Here is a 19700-nt window from a genome sequence, read left to right as displayed (position 1 = left end):
GACAGTTTCCTTTACGTATACAATATATACGCTCATACCCATTATCCTCTCCTTCCACCCCTGCAGCTCACCCTTTCCCAAGTAATCCCCCACCCATTTTAATGTCTTGTTTTTTGTTTGTTTGTTTTTTGAGACAGGGTTTCTCTGTCTGGCTTCGGAACTTGCTCTGTGGACCAGGCTGGCCTTGAATTCACCTGCCTCTTCCTCTGCTGGAGTTAAAGCAGTGGTTCTCAACCAATGGGACAAGACCCTTCAGAAGGTTGGCTAAGACCATCTGCATATCACATATTTACATTGTGATTTGTAACAGTAGCATATTTACAGTTACGAAGTAGCAACAAAAATAATTTTATGGTTGGGGGTGTGGTGGTTTGAATAGGTATGGCCTCTATAGAACGCTTCACGAATTTGCGTGTCATCCTTGCGCAGGGGCCATGCTAATCTTCTCTGTATCGTTCCAATTTTAGTATATGTGCTGCCGAAGCGAGCACAGGTATGGCCTCTATAGACTCATGTGTTTGAATGCTTGGCCCATAAGGCATGGCACTATTAGGAGGTGTGACTTTGTTCCTGGAGTAGCTGTGGTCTTGTTGGAGGAAATGTGTCACTGTGGAGGCAGGCTTTGAGATCTCATATACTCATGCTATGCCCAGTATGGGACACAGTCTCTCCTGCTGCCTGTGGATCAAAATGTAGAACTTTCAGCGTCTTCTCCAGCACTATGTCTGCCTGCATGCCACCATGTTTCCCGCCATGCTGGTAATGGACTGTATGTTACCTCTGAAACTGCAAGCCAGCCCCAATGAGATGTTTTCCTGTATAAGAGTTACCGTGGTCATGGTGTTTCTTCACAGCAATAGAAACCCTAACTGAGATAGGAGGTCACCAAAACATACGGACTTTATTAAAGGATCAAAGCATTATCAAGGTTGGGAAACCTCTGGATTAAAGTCATGAGCAACCACTGCCTGGCTGTTTTTTGTGCACACACTTACTGTGTGTCCATGACTACATCGGCCATGCTTTATCCAGAAGACAATATTTCACAGCATTCTTTCCTAATCTTTAGTCTTAGAATCCTTCCATCCCCCTTCTGTGTTGTCTCCTGGGCCTTGGAAGGGGTGATATAAATGTCCTTATCTGTCCTTTGAGCAGTAGTCCCTGCATTAACTGTCTCCCACTGCAGAAATTAAGTTTTTCCAGCTGAGAGGTAGAAAGCAGTTAGGCTGCCTGTCTTCTTAGCATAGTGAGTTCTCCCCTAGGGTCTATGACCTCCTCCTGCTGTGGACTTTAAACAGTGGATAATCCTGGGTAGATGTTCATCCCCAAGGAAAAGTCCTGATAGCCAACTAGAGAGGGGTTGGCTGCCCCCCAGACACTCATACCGCTATGGCATCTTGTCTGGCAGGTCAGTATTGTTGGTACCAGGGTCCACAGCTGGGTAAGTCTGCTAATGCCTTTTCTGCCCTGCAGTCTGCATGCCACCTTCCAGTTCTATGAATGCCAGTCAGCGGGGAGGAAGCTGGGCTACATGAGTTCCTACTTGATTTATCTGTGTTTCCAGAGTTTGTGGTGTCTTCAGCAATGGGGATCTTTTTATCTAGTTCTGGTAGGTGACCAAGAGCAATGACAATAGCTTCCATGTTCACATTTTTCTGTTTTTGAGACAAGAGTCTGTGTAAACTTATTTGTTCTGAAATTCACTATACAGACCAGGCTGGCTTCTAGCTGACAGAGATCCACCTGCCTCTGTCTCCTGCATTCTGGGATTAAAAGCGTGAGCCATCACATCCTGTATCTTCCATTGTTTTGAAAGCCTCTGAGGTCTCCCTGGCTAACAGCTCTTGGGCAGGTATCCCACACCAGGCCCCGGAATTTTTGTTTAATGACCTATGGCTTCTGAGAGCAGAATTATCTATTCATGCAGGATGCCAGCCAGGTGTTGAAGCTTATAGAGCTCTTCAAGAAACAGCTTGCTGCCTCCAGGTGAGACACACCCGTCTTCCGAGCACTGGGAATGTGGAGGTTGGAGAATGAGGAAGGCTAGGCCAGCCTAGGCTGCATAGTGAGCCTGAGACCAACCTGGGCTACATGAGGCCCTGTCTCAAACAAACAAGTAAATAACAATGCCTGCTGATGTGCGGTAATGAATATTGTGCTTGGTTGAGGAGAGGGTGAGATCTGCATCGTGGTCTCTTTTCTCGGATGCCTATTTTCAAACTGGGTATTTCCCGCCCTCTAGTTTCATGTTCAATAGTGAAGTGTTCTGCTTCAGTAACGAAGTGAGTCTAACAGATTGCAGCGCTATGTAGTTCAGAAGGCAGTGGAAGGCTGGGGATGGAATTCACCAGGTCACGTGCTTGCCTAGCGTGAGTGTGTGTGTGTGTGTGGCCTTCACTCCTGGCCCTGCATCAAACCGGATGTGGTGGGGGAAGCCTGTAATACCAGCACCCTTCAGGGGGAAACTGCACGATCAGGAGTTTGAAGTTATCCTCAGCAACATAACAAGCTGGGGTCTAGCCTGGGTTTCAGACAAACCAACGAACGAGCAAATGAACGAACGAATGAATGAACCAACCAACCAGCCAACCAAGGTAGCCACTGCAGAATAGCATGGTATATTTTGGAATGGAGAGGAAATACATCATGATTATTTGTTAGGACAGAAAGCAAATGCAACTCTGTAGTGGGCTTTTGTTAGCTGGGTCTTATCTTTATTTACCGAGTATTTCGGACTCTCCCATTGTGAATGTGTGTGGCCTGTGGTAACAGAAGCTCTACATAAGAAATGAGGGTGATTTCTAACTCTCAGAAGGGAAATTCGTGAGCGAAGGCTTGCCGGCATGTCAGATACCAAGTCAGCTAACGAGTGTTCCTTCCTGAGAACAGGCTCATTTTGATGTGCTAATAACCCCAGGTTTCTTAGCCTGAAACATACTCTCAAAGATTATTAATGTCACCCTGAAGGGCCTCTTTGGAGACAACTGGAGAGCTTTTACCTGAGAAAGACAACCTGTCTCTTACACTTCCTGTTCCTAATAGAGTCCGGTGTCACAGAGAAAGACTTGGTTTTGAAAAGACATCTATGTCGGGCAGCTCGTGGCGTATTTCCGATGAGCTGGTAATGAACATCTCTACCTCATTAGAGAAGATAAATAGAAATTGACCAGGGAGCTCTGGGCTTGCCGTCCTCATCTGACGGTTGGCATACCCATGTGTCATAAAGCAGAGGTCAACAGCCAGCCTTTCAGACAGCCCAAGTCACTATAATGAATTCTCTAAAGATGCTCAAGGTGTCTTCACGAAATGTGCACCGCTGCGGGACAAGTGAAAATTATTCTGAAAAATTATTTCAAAACAATAGGCTGCTGACAGCATTGCTGACGCCTCTCGCCTGCTCTGAGAGACTCTGTGTTTTGTGCTTTGGAATAGTAAAATGCCAGGGCGATGCTGGCTGGGTGTTGCAGGATTATTTCTGGATGCTTCCTTTTTGCACTGTTAAGACATGGTTGCATGCCAAAAGAGAGATACAAAATTAGCTTTGTCCTGAAGGTCACTCTTAATGACTGGCGACGTAAAACAGTAATTTCATCAAGCAGTCTGCAAAAGTAAAAAGTTGAGGGAGGAGGGAGAGAGGGAGACAGAGACAGAGACAGAGACAGAGAGAGCGCCTTAAAAACAGAGGTACTTGGACACAAGGTAGGAAGCAGCCCTCCATTGGGGTGACACTGGGGACAGGACCAAGAAAGCAACCCTATCAGCAGGTGAGAGAAAATTGGTGCCGGTATGCAGTAAGGGCCAGTGGGTTCTGATAGCCATATGCACTCAGGGCCCAGCAGAGCCTGGAGTGTCTCAGTAGATCAGGAGACACTGGAGACCTAGGAGAATTTGGCAAGGGTTCTTCTGCAAACACTGTGTATGTGTGCCTGTGCACACGTGCATGTGTGTGTGTGTGTGTGTGTGTGTGTGTGTGTGTGCAAGCATAAGTGCATGCAGGTTTGCACATGTGCAAGCCAAAGGACAACCTTGGGGGGTCATTCCGCAAGGGCTTGCTTTTCTTATTGGCCCAGGACTGGCCAAGTAGACTAGGCTGGTGGGCCAGCGAGCCACAGCCATCCTCCTGTCTCTGCCTCCCCAGCTCTGGAATTACAGGCGTTGTGCTGGCTTTTTGCATGTGGGTTTTTGGGCTTGAACTCAGGTTTCTCCACTTGTATTGTGAGCGCTTTTCTGGTAGTGCTGCTTTCCCACTCCTGTGCGAGGCTTTTTGAAAGGATTGTACTTCTCCAGCATTTGATTCTCCTTGTTTGTTTATTTGAGACAGATTCTCATTGGGTAGCCCTGGCTAGCCTGGAACTCACCACATAGTGAGTTCACTCACCAGGGTGACCTCAGATCCACAGAGCTCTGCCTGTCTTTGCCTCTTTGCTGACATTTAAGGTGTGCAGCACCGTGCCTAGCTGATTCTCAGAGTTTTATAGCAATTTAGAAAACTAGTATACAGTCTGCTTTGGGATGAGGGTAGTGGGCAGGCATCTACTGAGAGCCAGCAGCCAACAGCTGGGCACAGATGCATGGGTGGTCCTCCTCCACTGTCCTACAGATGCGTGGGTGGTCCTCCTCCACTGCTCCTACAGATGCATGGGTGGTCCTCCTCCAGGGTGGTCCTCCTCCACTGTCCTACAGATGCATGGGTGGTCCTTCTCCACTGTCCTACAGATGCATGGGTGGTCCTCCTCCACTGTCCTACAGATGCATGGGTGGTCCTCCTCCACTGTCCTACAGATGCATGGGTGGTCCTCTTCCACTGCTCCTACAGATGTGTGGGTGGTCCTCCTCCACTGTCCTACAGATGCGTGGGTGGTCCTCTTCCACTGCTCCTACAGATGTGTGGGTGGTCCTCCTCCACTGTTCTACAGATGCATGGGTGGTCCTCCTCCACTGTCCTACAGATGCATGGGTGGTCCTCCTCCACTGTCCTACAGATGTGTGGGTGGTCCTCCTCCACTGTCCTACAGATGTGTGGGTGGTCCTCCTCCACTGCTCCCCAGGAGCACATTACCAACTGTCCTAAAAGAGAAGAAGAGGATTTGGCAGTTTCTAGAAACTGAATGTAGTCTGGAGAACATGCTGGTGACTGATTCATTATTCTAAAGACAAGTCAAAAGCCTTCTTTGCTTGTTGTCCTGTGGCTGCTTTGAGACTCAGAACCGAAATTACCTAATAAGACTGTCCAGGTGTTGGAGGGGATCTGGTCCTTTTTTTCTATTCAAATATACCTAATGTAATGCCCACCCCGTCTGCCTTTCTATGCTAGTACACCCTCCACCCCCTCTCTCTCCAGGCACTCTTTCCTTGAGAGCACTCTGATCTACCCAGAAGGCACCCCTGCCTAGTGTATGTTTCATCTTCCCTGCTTCCCCACCTGCTGTCTTGTTTATGCTCAAGCTTAAGTCTGACACACAGAAACTCTCTCTGTCCCTCTAGAGGAGGGCGGCTGTATCATGTGCCCCATGTCTGTGTGTCTGACTCCCCTTACTGATACACATCTTTTTGTACGACGATGTGTGTCTCTTTTCACACAGCTGTTTTCATGAGGGTAGCAATGTGTCTGTCTGCTTTGTGATTCTAGTGTTACAGCTACCATTAAGGTTGGGCAGGAGACAAGTGGAGGGTTAGTTTAGAAACTGCAATGTAGCCGGGTGGTAGAGGCACATGTCTTCAATCCCAGTGCTTGGGAGGCAGAGGCAGAGGCAGAGGCAGGCGGAGCTCTGTGAGTTCAAAGCCAGCCTAGTCTACAGAGAGTTTCAGGGCAGACTCCAAAGCTACACAGAGAAGCCCTGTCTTGAAAAAAAAAAAAAAGAAAGAAAGAAAGAAACTGCTCTCTCTCTCTTTCTCTCTCTCTCTCTCTCTCTCTCTCTCTCTCTCTCTCTCTCTCCATCACTGGTCATCCCAGAGCTGGGGAGGTGGTGGAGACAGGAGGATTCCGGGACTTACTCAGCCTGCTTGACGAGCTCCAGGCCAGTGAGAGACCTATCTCAGAAAGGGGTGTTGTTGAGAGATGGCCTAGTAGTTAAGAGTGCATCCTGCCCTTGCCAAGGACTCAAGTTCCATTCTTGGCATCCGTGTCAGATGGATCACAGTTGCTTGTAACTCCAGCTCTGGTAGATTCTGTCCCTTCTGGTCTCCACTGGCACCTGTAGGCATGTGTACAAACCTACACTCAGAGACACATGAATATACATAATTACAAATAATGCAAATGAATCTTAAAAAAATAAAGTGGATTGTGCCTGAGGCACAACTAGCAAGGTGATACTCTGGTCTCGCTGCACACTAGGAACACACACACATACACACACACACACACACACACACACACACGGAAAAAAAATCATTCAAATGAGTAGCATGTGAGTCTATGATTATTGTAGAAACTTTGCTTTATTTTATTAAAACTTCCAGCCTGGCCTTGACACTGATATGCAACTGAGGATGGACTTCAATGCCTGATCCTGCTCTCACTTCTGGAGTGCTGGAGTTAAATGTGTGTGCCACCACACCTGGTTTTAGGCAGTGCTGGGGACTCAACCCAGGTCTTCGTGTGTGCTAGGCAAGCACTCTCAGATGAGCTGCAGCCCCAGCCTTCGGTAGGAACTTTTAGTACTTCAGCAAATAGATAAAATAATGTGAGCTGTCAGCCAGATATGGGAGGCAGCAGCAGGTAGATCCTTGTGAGTTTGAGGCCAGCTAGTACATGTGGTATCAAAGTGCTCTCTCTAGAGGGTTAAAAGTTTTCCTGGTGTAGCGCCTGCCTGTTGGTGCGGGAGAATTGTCTGTATTCTGTCAATCATGTTATAAATAAATGCTGATTGGCCAGGCAGGAAATATAGGAAGAAAAACCAGACAGGAAGTAGAAATGATGTTATGAGAACAAGAGAATTCTGGGAAGGGGGAAGCTGATTCCTCCCTCTCCTGTTCAGACCACCGAAGCAGCAGGATGTGATCTGCCCCACTGATAAAAGGTACTGAGCCACATGGCTAACATAGATCAGAAAATGGGTTAATCAAGATGTGAGAGTTAGCCAGTGAGAGGCTAGAGCTAATGGGCCAATCAGCTTTATAACTTATAGTGATCTCTGTGTGATTTTTCTCTGGGACTAAACAGGTGGGGGTACGGGCAGGACAGAAACCCCCAACAACAAACAAGCAGGCCTGGCCCTTCATGTTACAGCCTGTAGTACGTGATAGTACGGCACTACTCCTGTGTTGTGGTGCCTGCACTACAGGACCATTCGTGAGCCTTGGGCAAGGGGCTGGAGACTGAAACACACAAAGACACACAGAGACAGTACACATACACACACACACACACACACACACACACACACACACACACACACACCCTCCCTCTAGTGACTGGTAAAGAAGCCCTTTAATGAATAGTACCACAAAGGATTATATACCCAACACAGCCAGGTGGGCCAGCAGGTGAAAACCTCATCTCCTGATCCTCAATCAAGGCCAAGGCAACACGTGCTCAGGAAGCAGAGCTGGACACAGCTTTCCATAGCTCAAATCAGAAGGCCAAGTAAAGGTCACTAGCAGGGGAGAGCAGCTGGAGGCCAGGACTCTAAATGGTCTCAACATCCTGGGGTTAGGGAGATGACACAGTGGACCAAGTGCAAGCAAGGACCTGAGTTTGGATCCCCAGCAACCCACATAAAAATCCAGGAGCACATTACACATTTGCAACCCCAGCAAGGGGATAGAGAGACAAATATTTCCCTGGAACTTGGTGGCCAGCTAGTCTAGTTGAATGGATGAGCTCCCAGGTTCAGTTAAGGACCCTGTCTCAATAAAGAAGATGAAAAGTGATTGAGGAAGACACTTGAGGTCAGCTCCTAGCTGCTGTGCACATGTGCACACATCTATAGAAACACATGCACACACCCCCATGCATATTTACATAAAGAGCTTTCCACCTTCTTCTTGTATGGGCCTTATAAACAGTTTGCCACATCCCTCCACTCTGTTGTCATTTTTATTGAGACAGCATTAAATTTATAGTTTAATTTAGGGAGAATTGACAATTTAAAATTATTGAGTTTCTCAAGAATGGGATCGGCTCTTCGATTTATCCAATTATTTTTTTATGTTCCTCAGTAGAATTTCTTGTAGATTTTGCCCGTGTCTTGAATTGTATCCCTCTAGTTGCTCTTGTGAACAAAACCATTCCATCTAATATGCTTTGGAGCTTTGTGGCATTTTAATTAACTATTATGTCAGCGAAGTCTTTTGAACTTGATATGCTTAAACCGCCCTCAGATCTTAATTAACTAGTTTTAGTTTGGTTATAAAAGTAATACGTGACATTATTAAAATAATTAAAAATATGTAAAAAGGAATAAAATGGGAAGTGAATTTTCTTCTCCTTCAGGTCCTCTCACTTCCCCTTAAGAGTCATTTCTATGCATCGTGTCTTTCTTTTTTTTAAAAATAGACGAATAAACATTCATTAATCAAAACTGTTTTTTGCTTTTCATTTATTTTTCCAAACTGGTTTGGAAGCATGCAATAGGATATGTTGTTCTTGAATGAGAGGTCACTACTATTGTTTTAGGTCAAAAATCACAGATGAGGGTTGGGAACATAGCTCAGGAGGACAGCATTTGTCGACTGTGAGGCCCTAAATTCATTTCTCACAACTGGAGAGGAAAGAGACCAACGTCACAGAGGAGTGCGGGAGGTTTTACACAGCTTACCCGAACATTTCCATTCCATCTTCTTACCCAGCTGCCACTTCTGACAATTTTCTATGGGACCCATAACAGCATCTTTACAGTTTATTCTCCTAAATCTCTCTCCAGCTTTAATTTAATTTTTCCTTTTTTCTTTTTGTTTTCACAATACATCTCAACCTCAATTCCCCCCCCCCCCACACACACACAGCATAACAAGATTCAGTAGGACTAGGCACAAGCTCTCATATCAAGGCTGGACAAGGCAATCCAGTAGGAAGGAAAGGGTCCCAAGAGCAGGCAAAAGAATCACCCCTTCAACCACTTCTGTTAGGAGTCCCACACACAAGAAGCACGCTAACAACAGTAACATATATGTAGACCACCTAGCACAGACTCATGCAGACTCTGTGGTTGTTGTTTCTCTCTCTGCGAGCCCCTGTGAGCCCAGATTAGTTGATTCTGCGGGTCTTGTTTTTCTGGTGTTGCCAACCACTCTGGATCCTACAATTCTTCCTCCCTCTGTTCCACAGGGTTTTCCAAGCTCCAAGGGGAGGGACCAATGGAGATCTCCAACTTGGGCTCTCTCTCTGCCTAATGCTTGGCTGTGGGTCTTTGCTCCTACTCGTAAACTGCTGGGGTAGGCCTCTCTGATGAGGACCGGGCTAGGCACTGATCTAGCAGAGTATCATTAGGAATCATTTTATTGATCTTTCCCCCTTTATCCTAGGTCTCTGGGCCACCCAGCCTCAGGTTCCTGTTCATCCAGGCAGGCTCCAGCATGGGTTCCCTCCCCTGGCACGGGTTTCCAATTAGACCAGTCATTGGTTGGCCACTCCCACAAGCTCTGTGTCTCCATTGCCACACACATCTTGCAGGCTGGATAGATTGTAGGTTGAAGGTTTTGTGGCTGGATTGGTGTCCCAGTCCCACCCACTGGAAGCCAGGCCTGGTTATGGAAGATGACCGGTTCAGGCTCTGTATCCTCTCTGACCGGGAGTCCAATACAAGGTCACCTTGTAGGTTTCTGGGAGTTTCTACTGCACTGGGTTCCCACATCACCCCTCAAATGCCCTCCAGTTCCAGGCATGTCTCTCTGTACTCTCTCCCTCCATCCCTGCCCCTGCAGTGATCCCTCCTATTTCCATTCCCATCTGTCCCCAGTCCACCTCAAAGTCTCTTCTATTTCAGCAGGGCAGTGGTGGCGCACACCTTTAATGCCAGCACTCGGAGGCAGACGCAGGTGGATTTCTGTGAGTTCGAGGCCAGTCTGGTCTACAAGAGCTAGTTCCAGGACAGGCTCCAAAGCTACAGAGAAATCCTGTCTTGAAATACCAAAAAAAAAAAAAAAAAAACAAACAAAAACAAAAACAAAAACAAAAAAAACCAAACAAACCCAAAAACAAAACAAAAAACCCCCCAAAACAAAGCAAAACAAAACAAAAAACCCAAAAAGCTTCTATTTCCCCTTTCTAAGGAGATCCATGCATCCCTCCCAGAGACCTCTTTGTTACTTAGCCTTTCTCAGACTGTGGACTGTAGCATGATTATTGGGAGCCAGTAGAGTCCAGCACTACTACTCCCTGTCAAGGTTCAGTTGCCTCAGCATAGCCAAAAAACTTAGAAAATTTGAGGCAGGTGGATCTCTGTGAGTTTGAGGTCAGCCTGTAGTAAGGACACCACTTATTCGTTTCTGGCTGAAATAACCACACAGATGCTGTATAAATTAAATCACTGCTTGGCCCATTAGCTCTAGCTTCTTATTTGCTAACTCTTACATCTTAATTTAACCCATCTCCATTAATCTGTGCATCACCACGAGGCTGTGGCTTACCAGGAAAAGTTCCGGTGTCTGTGTCCAGCAGGGGTACATGGCTTCTCTCTGATTCTGCCTCCTTTCTCCCAGAATTCAGTTTAGTTTTCCCGGCCTAGCTCTGTTCCCCTATAGCTCTGCTATAGGCCCAAAACAGTTCTTTTATTAACCAACGATATTCACAACATATAGAGGGGAATCCCACATCACCAGCCTGGTCTACAGAGTGAGTGCCAGGACAGGCTCCAAAGCTACACAGTGAAACCCTGTCTTGAAAAACAAACAAAACCAAAACAACAACAAGAAAAGAAGTATGGAATGAGTTCACACAGTGCCCCACCACCCGGTGCTGCAAGGTCTTCAGTTTATATACACACCCACAAACGAAGGCAATTCTCTGGTAATTGCAAGTAACAGAGTTGAGTTTCTGAGGGTCAAAACGCAGATAACAGCTGTCCTGAGTGACACCATCAGCATCTTTATGGCCCCAGGGAGGTGTGGCTAGAAAGACACCCAGGAGGTACTGAGAGGCAAAAAAGAGCTGATTTAGGAGGCTTTGCTTTCTAAGAAGGGAGAAAGGGAGTTCATGCATGATACTACTGTTAGTATCCAGGCACCCCTGGGAACCTGACACAGTTACCCCTCAGCATGTGGCAAGTTCCCTGATTGTATGCAGGTGCAAAAGTCCCTTTAAGAGACGAGCTCTGCCCACTCCTGATCATTCTCTCTTCCCTGCCTTTCTTCTGAAGAGGCAGGCAGGTCTCTGTCTCTCTCCCTCCCTTGCCTGTGCTCTCCTCCCATTTCCTCCTTCCTTCTCTCTTTAATAAAACTCCACACTCAAGCTCTCTCTGCTTTGCGTATTCTGTCACCTGCCACAGTTTGGACCTCACCCACCGTGGGACCTGCGGCCAAGTTCATTCTTGCACCATATCGTAACGACTACGTTTCTAGGTTAAAATCTGGTGTCAGTAAACCCAGGTGAGGGTAGATATAGGGAGTTAATAGCTTCTTCAGGGCTAGTGCAGGGGGTCAACTGAGGTTAGCAGTTTTCCAAATTGGCTGCAGTGAATTTGGTACACCCGGTCTCCTTATCAGGAAGAACTGTGAATCAAACAAGCTCGGACGTGTCAGACAAAGATGTGTCTTTGAAGGTCCTTTTTTTTTTTTTTTTTTTTTGGTTTTTCGAGACAGGGTTTCTCTGTGGCTTTGGAGCCTGTCCTGGAACTAGCTCTGTAGACCAGGCTGGCCTCAAACTTACAGAGATCCGCCTGCCTCTGCCTGAAGGTGGTCTATTTGAAAGACTCCTCTCCTGACCAAAATGTCCTGTCAAATAAAAGATAACTGTAGGGAGCTGGCTTCTAAGTTTATCTCAGGGAATGGAGCAGAGATTTGACTGTGGGAACCAAGGTTTTAGACAACATGACTAAATTTTCTTACCCACAGAGCAGGGGGAAATCACCCAATAAGCAAAAGAAAGAGGCAAGCTTTTAAGTGTTTGCAGTCCTTGTAGGACAAATAGATCCAGTTATAAAACATGTTCCAGTGTGTATTCTGTATATCAAAGTTATATACAGTCAAATGAAAAGTCATCTTCCTGATCACCCACAGATACATGTGCCCACATCACATGAGATTACAATGCAGGTATTGGGGAGACAACAAGCTGCTTTATTAAAGTGAGCAACACGTTCCAGAGCCAATGGTCCTGCAGATCTTGTCTGGACAGGATTAACCTCCACTGGGTAATCATTTCTCTGGTGGATTGTCATCTGAACACTAGTTGTCACCTGCTGTAACTCTCATGACCCCTACCATTTGCTCAGCTGCTAATATCCACTTATGTTTGTCTTTCTGTGTCTGGGTGGCCTCATTCAGGATAATTTTTTCCAGTTCCATCCATTTGTCCGGGCACTAATTCTAATACTAATTCTAATACCACAATAACCTGAATTACTGTACTGATGTGTTTAACATTTCCTCTTGATAAAAAGTTTAAGCCCAAAAGAACAATAAAATAATTCTAATAAAATTAGACTGAGAAACCTTTTGAAGACTGTCAATGATAGCAGAGAGAAGTGGGGTGGCTCCTCAGCATTCAGATTTGAAATAAGAGTAAAACCTGCTTCAAGTAACAGAATAAAAGCCTTTGATCTTCATGATCTCACTTCCCTAACAAGCAGGAGAGAAGCACAGCCCTCCCCAGTTTCTCCCGCCAGGCACTGCTGGCAGTCACCTTGGTTTGCTCAGCACCATTATGCCAAGAATGTCTTAAGTTTTTGCTTTTATCTTTTAATTGAAAATAGATTTTTTTCCACCCATACAATACATTCTGATTAGTTTTCCTTCCCCAACTCTACCCAGTTCTTCCCTCCCACACAGATCCACACTGGTTTTGTCTTTCATTAGAAAACAAACAGGCATCTAAGGAATAATAATAAAATAAAATAGAATAAGACAAGATAAAAACAAAAGCAAACAAGTTGGAATAGGACAAAACAAGCAGAAAAAGAGCCAAAGAAAAAGCCCGAGAAACACATAGACGCAGAGACACACAGGTTTGTACACACAGGAATTCCGTAAAAACACAAAAATGTTTAGTCATAATATATACACCAAGGACCTGTTAGGTTGAAAAAAAAAAGAATGCTCTGATACAACATTTTGCAGCAAAGAGACTCCAAAGATGCCACTGAGTTTATTTTGTATTGGCTGTCTACTGCTGGGCATGGGGCCTTACACTTTAGATTGTTTGTTTCCCCAATGAGACTCCCTTGGAGAGAAGGAAGTTTTCATTTGCAAATGATTATCAGTTGGAGCTACCTTCTAGACTAGGGCTGGGGGCATGTGTCCACTTCTCCTCTGAGCTTTAGGACCCCACCCAGGGCAGATCTGTACAGGCTGCTTCCTCTCTGTGAGTTCATTTATATGTCAGTCCTGCTGTGTTTAGAAGGCTTAGTTTTCTTGATCTCCTCCATCCCCTCTGGCTCTTACAATCTTTCCATCTGCTCTTCCGCAGGCTTCCCTGAGCCCCGAAGGGTAGGAGTTAAAGGAGACTTCCCATTTAGGGCTGAGTGTTCCAAGATCTCACCCTTTGCACATTGTCTGGCTGTGGATCTCTGGATCTTTTCTCATCTACTGCAGGAGGAAGCGTCTGCTGATCACTGATCTATGAGTATAACAGAATGTTGTAAGAGTCATTTTATTGCTGTATTCCTCTAGCAGAACAGTAGTGTTTGGTTTCCCTCCAGGTCAATAGCCTATCTAGTCTCAGGTTCTAGGTCACCCAATCAATGTCAGGCATGGTTCCATCTCATGGAGGGGGCCTTAAGTCAAGTCAGATTTTGCCACTCCCACTGTGGCATCAGGGTATTGTGGAGGCAAGTCACTCTAGATCTAAAGGTTTGCAGCTGGGTTGATGTTTATCTTTCTCCTTGGGTAGCATGCAGAGTATCTTCTAGGACCCTAAACACTAGTCAGTAAGGGTGAAGGCTTTAGGTAAACCCCAGCCTGACTTCACCATGTTCAGTGAGTTGTGTAGGTGTCTTCAGCAGTAGGGTCTTACCCGCAGTTTGTGGAGAGCGACCAATAGCCTTGGTAATAGCCCGAGTTGTTTGGGGGTTCTCATGGGTCCCCTTTTGGTCAACACTCATTTAGATATAAACCATTCTCGGTACTGAGAACTTCATTTGGTAATGAGAGATTTCCTGCTGGTGCCCTGTCTTTCCCTTTATTTGGCAATTTCATTTAGATCAACTTCATATATGGATGTATTTTAGGAAGCTTCTGTTATATTAGGTTTCCATAAACCTCTCAAATGACCCTGAGTTTTAGCTGCCCTCTTTGTATTCTCTCTCTTTTTTCTCTCTCTCTCTCTCTCTCTCTCTCTCTCTTTCTTTCTCTCTCTGTCTCTGTCTCTCTCTCTCTCTCTCTCTCTTCCCCTCTCCCATCCCCCTCCTCATTTGATCCTTCCTTTACAGTCCCTCCTCCATCTATAACTATCTATTTTATGTTCCCTTCTTAAGGAGATCTGTCTCTCATCCCTAGTCCCTTACCTTACTCAATACCTAAACCTCTGGAGTTATATGAATTATAACTTGTTTATCGATGTCTTAACCGCTAACACCCACAAATAAGTGAATATATTTTCCATATTTATAATTAAATATCATATTTGTCTTTCTGGTTCTGGGTGACCTCAGTCAGGATTTTTTTTTTCTAACTCCATCCAGTTCCCTGCAAATTTCATTTTTTAATAGTTGAGTAATATTCTGTTATGTAAATATACTACATTTTTCTTTATCCATTCATCCACTTATGAACATCTAGGTTGTCCTATTTCTGACTGCTTCATCTATCTATCTATCTATCTATCTATCTATCTATCTATCTATCTCTACCTACTTATCCATCCATCCATCCATCCATCCATCCATCCATCATCTGTTTTTTTAAAATAGTGTCTCATGTAGCCAGACAGGCCTTGAGCTCACTTTGCCGCTGAGAGTGACACTGGATTTTTGGATCTTTCTGCCCCATCTCTCCTGAGTGCTGGGATTACAGGCACTCACCACCAAGCCCGGTTGATGCTGCCTTAGGGCTGGAACTCAGGGATTCCTGCTTGCCAGGGAAACACCTCGTCACTGACCCATACTCTTCCATGTATTGTTTCTTGTAGAATCTGTTCAGAACATTTGGAGGTTTACACATGGCTATATGCAGATGCAAAGTGATGCAGAAATGGTGTTCCTTCTCTCTTTTGGATGAGGCCTAAAGGTCTACAGTGCTCCAGTCACCTTCACGGTCTGTATTGAGCCCTTGTAAGTGGACTATTGCACGGGCAGCCTTCCCCTGGCCAATACAAGGAAGGAGTGTAGGGCGCAAGAGTCTTTTCTGGAAAGAGTTATGGTTCCTTTGGACCAACAAGAGGACTGAGGGGGGGTCTTCCAGGGAACTGGCCCCTTGCAGCACCTCCTGGATGATGAAAGACTGCTTGGGAGTGAAGAGGGGTGGCTACTTTGGGCCCGAGGTGCGTTTTCAACACTGTTTGCTTTGCAAGGACAGCAGGTGTACTGACAAATGTTTCAGCAGCAAGAGGACCAGCCTAAAGCATCCTCACAAGGCTGCTGGAACCACAGTGCAAATACAGTACCTTGCTCGCAGGGTTCAGAAGATGCTAGGGTCAAGTGAGAGGTTGGGCTGGTAGTTAGTGGTCCAACCTTTAGTACCCGGCTCATAGATTATGAGTGTTGGGAAGTCCAGCCTGGGAGAAAGAATCTGCTTTAAATTTCCCAGAGACCCTTGGGGTGCTCATATGACTTCTGTACCTTTCCCTTTTCTAACCATTCAGTCTTTGCCTCTTGCCCAGAGCTGTCATACTGGCCAAGCTTTTCATTCTGCTGCCGGAGGCGAGGGGCGTCTTTATGCTCTCTGATACATCAGTCAGAGGGACTTATGATTCTCTCTCCACCAAACAGCCCAGAGCAGAGAGGCTCATTGAGAACAGGTGGAAAGATAATACAGAAAGGAAAAATTGAGCTAGATAGTGGCCATAAGTCCCCTGAGCTATTTCAGGATGCCTCTTTCTTCAGACTCCACGGCTTTCTTCTTCAGCCCTTTGACTGAGCCACCTTTACTCTTTAACTAGTTAGAAATTGTGGTACAATAAGTAGAACATCAAACCTGAGATTTAACTATTTTAAACAGATAATATCGTGGTCCTAAGTACATTCATAACATTGCACAAACTCTCTCCTCTCCATTTCCAGAGCTCTTTCATCACGAACAGATTCTGTTGCCATTAAAAGGGAACCCTCCCCTCTCCACTGCCCTTGGTCCATGGTAACTAGTTACCCTTCTTCACGATTCAGCTATCTCTTTTTCTGAGGATGAGAGCTCTCCAGGGCTTCTCCTCCCTCTTGGCATTGAGGGAAACAGTGTTCTTCTCATTTCTCCAGTGCTAACAACAACAACAACAACAACAACAACAACAACAAAATGCACCAAGACAGAGTGCATAAATACATGTCTGTGGCCTCTACGTGACTATTACAAGTCTGTGACCGTTATGTATTCTTTCCTGGTGGAGGTGTGAACAAATGTCTATTCACACCACATAGGGTGCCTATAACAAAACAAAGAAATGGTTCTGCTAAGTGAACTGCTGAGTTTATTGGGGTTACTTACAAGAGCATAGGTGACTCACAAAAGCTGAAACCTTGGAACTCCGTGAACAACTTCAAGTGGCTTCATCCGTGAGTGCCCTTTTCCCCAGCCTCTGTTTACTGCTTTTGTTACCTTGGGGAGGGCCCTTGTGACCCTTACAACTTCCTGAGTTTTCTGAGCCCTGTAAGTTTTATAAACTTCCTGAGCCTTCTATGTTTTATTAGTTTTCTGAGTCATATAAGCACCACCATTCCCTCTGTGAGGGAATGTTTCAATTGCAAGGAAGTAGATGTGCAATGGTGACTTAGGCAGAAGACACTGCAGTTTAATCATTTTGTTCTTTAGTTGCCAGAAGCTTCTGCTGTAAAGCAGAGCAGTTGAGCTGTACCAGGCTTTCACTTTTGGGTCACCAACCAGCTCCCAAGACATGACACCAAGACTTATTATTAGTTTTGAATGCTCAGCCTTAGCTTAACTCTTTTCTTGCTAGCTCTTATAAACTTAGCCTGTTTCTCTTCATCTACGTTTTGCCTCAGAGCTATTTATGCTTGCTTGCTTTCTTTCTTTCTTTCTTTCTTTCTTTCTTTCTTTCTTTTCCCTTCTTCCCTTCCTCCTTCCTTCCTTTCTTCCTTCCTTTCTTTATTTTCCCTTCTTCCCTTCCTCCTTTCTTTCTTTCTTTCTTTCTTTCCTCCATTTCTCCCCCCCTCTTTCTCTCCCTTCCTCCATTCCTTTCTTTCTTCTTGTATATCTTACTTTCACTGCTTCTCATGTCTAGCTGCCTGGCTGGTGACTGCCTAGCTTCTGGCTCTGGGCATGTCCCTCTCTTTTCTCTCTTATTCTCTCCTCCTTCTTGTGCCTAGATTTCTTCTCCTATTTGTTCTCTCTGCCTGCCAGCCCCACCTGCCCATTTTCTGCCTAACTATTGGCCATTCAACTTTTTATTAGACCAATCAAGTGCCCTAGGCAGGCAAGGTGAAAGAGTAACACATCTTTACATAATTAAACAAATGCAGCAGAAACAAATGTAACACAGCTTTACACAGTTAAATATTCACAACATTAAGGACTACATCAAATAGCCTTCAACTGTTCCTCAAGTCATCATATATTTGCCTTTTTGGACTTAATGTATCTTCTATTTTGTTTCTTATTTGCTTTGAACTGGTAAACGGAGTGGTTCATCTTGTTCTTAGGCATATAAAATAAAAACAGGGAATACTGGACTCAGGGTGTATGTGTGTGTGTGTGTGTGTGTGTGTGTGTGTGTGTGACTCAGTTGGTGTCTCAATTACTTTTGGTTGCTGAGACAAAAGATTATGGCCAATCAAGCAACTTATAGAAGAAAGCATTTAATTGGAGCTCCTTGTTCTAGAGGGTTAGAGCCCATGACCCCTGTGGCAGGTAGCATAGTAGTGTGATGCTCTAGGTATGGCACTAGGGAAGTAGCTGAGGGCTTATATGGGTCCTCATCAGCATGAGGCAGAAAGAGACAGAGAGCTACCTGGGAATTATGTGGTCTTTTGAAACCTCAAAGCCTGTCCCCAGTGACACACCTTCTCCAGGAAGGCCACTCTTCCTAATCCTTGCCAGACAGTTCCACCAACTGGAGTTCAAAGACATTCAAATAAATGAGCCTATGGGGGCCATGCATTCAGATCACCACAGCTGGTAAAGCACTTGTCCCAGAAGTGTGAGACCCTTAATTTGACCCCACAACACACGTGAATATTCTGGGTACGGTGGCCAGCACTGGGCCAACCTTTGTCTTCTTGCGGTGATCCTGTAAGCAGGTCTGTTAGCTCCACTAGGTGAGAATTTGTGTCAGGGTTACTTAATTGTCTTGCCAGGTGACAAGAGACCCCTGTTGTCTTCTACTGTTAGCTGCTTCCCGATACAGTCGCAAACTGTGTTGTCCAACAGAACTTTCTACAAGGATGAAAAACTTTGTCTGTCACCAACCCTAACCTGGGTCGTGGGCCACGAGCTACTCTGTGCACCCTCATTCTCATCAGCCATCACGTTCCTCAGAATCTGATCTTCCCATCTAACTCTGGAGCTAGTGGGGGGGATCTGACTCCGTGTAACAACATCCAGTACATCCCTGATACCTGTGTTCGCATCTCACATCCTCTATCATTTTGACCCCCCCTTCTTGCCCAGTTCCTGATCTCCCCCAAATCCTTAAGGTCTTTAAGCTCACTGGGAAGGACCTTGGCAAGTACTGCTTTGTAAGGCATGTGAAAGTTTTGATATGGCTTTCCCACCAAAGTTCATATTTTGGGCCCTTGGCCTTCAGTGTGGCAGTGTTGAAGCGATGATGGGAGCTATGAGAGATGAAGCCCATGAGGAATGGTCAAAAGTACTACCTTCAGAAGGGAACACAGAGCTCTCTTGGGACCTCAGTCAGTTCTCATGAGAGCGAGTTGCTGTAAAACCAAAAGTCAAGACTGGTCTCTCTCGTTGGTTTCCCATCATGCCTTGCTGTTTCTTCCTCTTTTGTGCTCCTCACTACAGTGTACCACTTATGGGAAGATCTTCTCTGGAGTGTAACAGATGGCATCCCATGCCTGATTCTCCAGAATATGGGTCAAAAAGACCTCTTTTCTTACACATTGCCAAGACTCAGGGATTTTATCACTGGACTAACATAGAAGCACCAAACACTGAGTCTATGAAGACACAGGGACACTAGATGACTGTCCTGGTTAGTTTTTATGTCAACTTGACAGAAGCTATCTTGTCAAGAAAACACCTCCATAAGATTGGTCTGTGGGCAAGTCTATAGGATTTTCTTAATTAGTGATTGATATGAGAGGGCCCAGCCTGTTGTGGTGAGTTCACCCCAGAGCTGTAGTCCTGGGTTCTTTAAGAGAGTAGACTGAGTAAGCCAGGGGAAGCAAATAGTAAGCAGCACCCTTCCATGGTCTCTGTAGCACCTCCTGCCTGGTTCCTGCCCTGCTTGAGTTTCTGCCTTGGCCTTTTGACTA

General features: G+C 45.5%; 1 non-coding gene across 1 annotated transcript; it reads right to left on the bottom strand.

The window, feature by feature from the left end:
• Window positions 1–384: 384 nt before the first annotated feature.
• Window positions 385–491, bottom strand: LOC121443743. The gene has a single exon (XR_005973697.1). It is a non-coding gene; the product is annotated as a U6 spliceosomal RNA (small nuclear RNA).
• Between the last annotated feature and the right edge of the window lie 19209 nt (window positions 492–19700).

Source organism: Microtus oregoni, unplaced genomic scaffold (genome assembly GCF_018167655.1).
Source record: "Microtus oregoni isolate MIOR12 unplaced genomic scaffold, Mior012 000002F_ref0000024, whole genome shotgun sequence".
Classification (NCBI taxonomy): Eukaryota; Metazoa; Chordata; class Mammalia; order Rodentia; family Cricetidae; genus Microtus; species Microtus oregoni.
The sequence above is the reverse complement of the archived record's forward strand: the minus strand, read 5'-3'. Positions and strand labels throughout refer to the sequence as shown.